Here is a 4,423-nt window from a genome sequence, read left to right as displayed (position 1 = left end):
TCTGTGATTAGCATCAATAGAGTATGGTTGCCTAGTTCTACTTCCTCTTAAAACAATAATCACCACCACCACCACCACCACCACCCTACCTAGGATTACCAGATGACAACGGCTCGAAAGCAGGACTTTTGAGTACAAAAACAGGACAAAACCAGGACAGCGTTAAACTTGCTTAATCTTTTTGTTAAAACCATTTATTTAGCGTACCTTATTCATATTGCTTGGCCACAAGTGAAGTCTCGAAAGCAGGAATGTCACTGATACGTTATACATGTTGATTGTACTTAACAGAGCTACTTATTTTATTGAGCAACTCCTTATTGTCTTTTAAATAATCATAAAAATGGTTACAAGTGAAGTCTTTCATGTTAAATTTCACTGACACCAACCATTTCACAGAGTCAACACTTAACCTATTTCTTTCTTTGGTCCACTGTGCATTTATTAAAGAAAAAATTATTTCTACGTTGGTATTATGTGCAGGAATTGCAAAATACACTTCTGCCAATTTCAGTAGCTCGGAAGAACATGTAATATTGACACTATTTAGAAAACCAGCCCATTTTTAATGACTGGTTCCTTCAATAAATTTCCTGCTTTTGCACTTCAACATACTTTTGAAGATTTACAAATTGGTCAAATAATCTAACATCATCAATGTGTATACTTTTAACACTAAAATATTTAACAGTATCTTCAAGGTCAGTCGAGTTGAAATCTGAAGTTAAGGTCATCCATTTAAAAGTACTGAATTCTTCAAGTGGTTGTAACAATTTTCCAAGGTACTCGAGGCATGCATCATGGACTTCTTTCATGAAGGAATCCTGTCTTCCTGCAACCCTTCCTCCTTCAAAGTTTTCATCATTCCTTTCACTTTCATAGGAACAAAATTATTTGAACAAAAAGCTTGTAAAATGCCAACAGTTTCTTCACGTGCCTGTTTCACTTCAATTATGGAATTATTCTCCTTTTCAACATGACGAATGTTCTCTTGAAAGACTGACATTAAAGACTGGCAAAATATTAAATGCATTTCACTTAAGTTATTGGTGAAAAACTTGTTCAAAATTGTTGGCGGGTTATCCACATATAGAAAATAAGACCGAAGTGCGGGATACAGTTCAAGCATCCTTTCAACGGCTGGAAAAAGTGACAACCAACGAGTCTTTGCATGCTTCAATAATGATTTGTAATTCACATCAACAAATTCACAAAACGTTTTTAGCTCTTTATGCCTTATGGTGAATGTAGAAAAGTAGTTGAACACTTTTAACATAATGCTTTCAACGTCAATCTATATATATAAAATAAGAGTTTTGTCTGTACATGCTCAGAATTTGAAAAGAATGGTATTTCTGTATCGGTCATGTCCACAGGAACAAGAAAATTCATTTTTTACTTTTCCGTAATTTCTGTCTGTCTGTCTGTCTGTCTGTCTGTCTGTCTGTCTGTCTGTCTGTCTGTCTGTCTGTCTGTCTGTCTGTCTGTCTGTCTGTCTGTACACGCATCACGAGAAAACGGCTGAAGATAATTTAATGAAAATCGGAATGTAAAGTCGGGTGATGAACCGCTACAATCTGGGCTATAGATTATTTTAATCACGCTGAGTGAAATGGTAGTTTAGGGGAAGGCCTGAAATTTAATTCTCAAATACTTATGTTATTAGTGGTAGTGTCTTAATGAAAATCGCTAGACAAAGATGGGAAACAATTCGCTAGAATATAGGTTATACACGCTGAGAAAAATGGTAGTTTAGGGGAAGGCCTAAAATTTAATTGTCAAATATTTATTTTATTAGTGGTCGTATCTTCACGAAAACTGGTATGCAAAGTCGGAGAATAGGTCGCTATAATCTAGGATATCAATAATGTTATTCGCACTAAGTGAAATGGTAGTTTAGGGGAAGGCCTGAAATGTAACCTATATATAAAATAAGTGTTTTGCCTGTGCATTGCTCAGAATTTGAAATGAATGATATTTCTGTATCTGTCATGTCCACAGTTACAAGGAAATGCATTTTACTTTTCCGTAATTTCTGTCTGTCTGTCTGTCTGTCTGTCTGTCTGTCTGTCTGTCTGTCTGTCTGTCTGTCTGTCTGTCTGTCTGTCTGTCTGTCTGTCTGTCTGTCTGTCTGTCTGTCTGTCTGTCTGTACACGCATCAATAGAAAACGGCTGAAGAGAATTTAATGAAAATCGGTATGTAATCTCGGGTGATGAACCACTGCAATCTAGGCTACAAATTATTTTATTCACGTTGAGTGAAATGGTTGTTTAGGGGAAGGCCTGAAATGTAATTGTCAAATATGTTATGTATGTTATTAGTGGTCGTATCGATAAATACTACATAACCAACATAACTTTAGTTATGTCGTAAGTTAGCAGTAGTTATGTAAGAAATTAAATTTCCCATCACTTATGTCGTATACATTGTTACCGTACCGCATATAATCAGTGATATTCATGAATTTGGATTTTTGTTACTAAGTCCATATCAGCGCCGAGTCACGAGAAAATGGGTAAACAGAATTTAGTGAAAATCGGTATGTAAAGTCTGAGAATAAGGAACTACAGTCTACAATATAAATAATTTTGTAGGACACCCTAATATCACAGAGTCGAAAGAAAAGTAATGTGAAGGCCTGCAATATAGAAAGCTCAAACTTTATCAACAATAACATTACATTGACCATTGTTTGTTGTGATGTGCTTTTTGTCTTCTGTTTCCTCTCATCCCCGATAGATAGGATTACTGCAGCGTACCGAGGTTTTTTTAATTTGCTTGACGTCGCACCGACACAGGTAGGTCTTATGGCGACGATGGGATAGGAAATGAATAGTGGTGTGAAGGAAGCGGCCTTGGCTTTAAGGTACAGCCTGTGTGACTGGTGTGAAAATGGGAAACCACGGAATACCATCTTCAGTGTTGCCGGCAGTGGGGTTCGAATCCACTATCTCCCGGATGCAAGCTCACAGCTGCGCGCCCCTAACCACACGGGCAACTCGCCTGGTCGTACCGACTGTAACAGCCTGCCTGTATAATGGCGGGAAGTAGCTGGGGTGTAAGATAACTTTCTTCTTTACCATGCCATTCCTCTGGTTCGTACATTTTCTGATATATCTGGTACGTAACACACTGGTTCATCATAGTATTCGAGCTATACAATCCCTACTCTGAGCCACTGATTGGAATGAGTAGTGTGCAAATTTAACGGAATAATGACAGAGGAGTGTTCACGGCTGTCTGCGACCTGGTTATTCCAGCTCTGGAACTTTGGCCTCTTAGATCGGCACCGTAGTACTGTTCGTTGAAAGTGAGAAAGTGTGCGGTTTTTCATTTGATCGAGTATTTTATATGATAACATTGCTTTCAATCGCTACATTCCTACTGACGTTTTTGTAATGACCTATGTTGAATTCAGTTAGGAAAACCACCAAGTCAGTCTTCCTGAGAATCCCGTAGCGAAGCACGGGTACATCAGCTAGTCGACAATAAATCAACTCCATATTATGCAACAGGTGTGCCGGGCAGCCTACTCCAATCAAATAGGTATTCCTGTAGTCGAAATACTGCATGAGCACAGGGAACAACTTTATATTCCCAGTATTGCTGCCATCCGTGCAAACACCAATGTATGATACGTCTTTGATTTGTTTAATGGCACTTTCTACACAGTAAGGTCCAAGTTCATTATTGACAATGGCCTCAGACTTTGTACGAGAAAAGTGAATATTTTTCCCTATTTCAGAATCAGAAAATAATTTAGATAGAAGCTTAGACATACAATCCATAGTTTTGTAGCTCCCATGATGAACAGCACTGTGGTACACAAGAACTCCCTCTGGAGTTCGTTTAGTGATGTGTTCTTCTTGCAAAATGTCAACACGTTATTTGAAGTTGAAGTTGATGCACTTTGAACATTAGCTTTATGTTTACCCTTTGTAATGTAACTTTCTAAATCCATAGCTCCACGATTAGCCACAGAAACGTATGTTCCTGGTTTACATACTAGACACATGGCTTCTTCGTCAGTTCGGCCCTTTTTGAAGCATTTATATCTTTTCTCCAATTCTTATGTGTCTTATACCCCCCTTTGCGCGAACTGAGTCCTACAAACTAGGTTTCTTTGCTCGTTCAGCGCGGCTTTGGAACGACCTACCCGCCAGCATTAACTGTAGAAATGTAAATATAGTGAAATGTTATGTTAGGAAGCACATACGGTGAGAAAATGCATGTGAATATGTGGAATAATGAACGAGGGAGTGAAAGGTTGTACAAATGAGAAATTTGTATATATTAGGCTATACTTTGTTACTTTACCTGTAAATAGTGTATATGACTGTTTTACTTTAGGATTTAGGTAATTATTTCAAAGGTCAGGGGGCACTACGTGTCCTTTTCCCCTGGCCTTCCATAGATACTGTA

This window comes from Anabrus simplex, chromosome 8, assembly GCF_040414725.1.
Source record: "Anabrus simplex isolate iqAnaSimp1 chromosome 8, ASM4041472v1, whole genome shotgun sequence".
NCBI classification, from domain to species: Eukaryota; Metazoa; Arthropoda; class Insecta; order Orthoptera; family Tettigoniidae; genus Anabrus; species Anabrus simplex.
The sequence above is the reverse complement of the archived record's forward strand: the minus strand, read 5'-3'. Positions refer to the sequence as shown.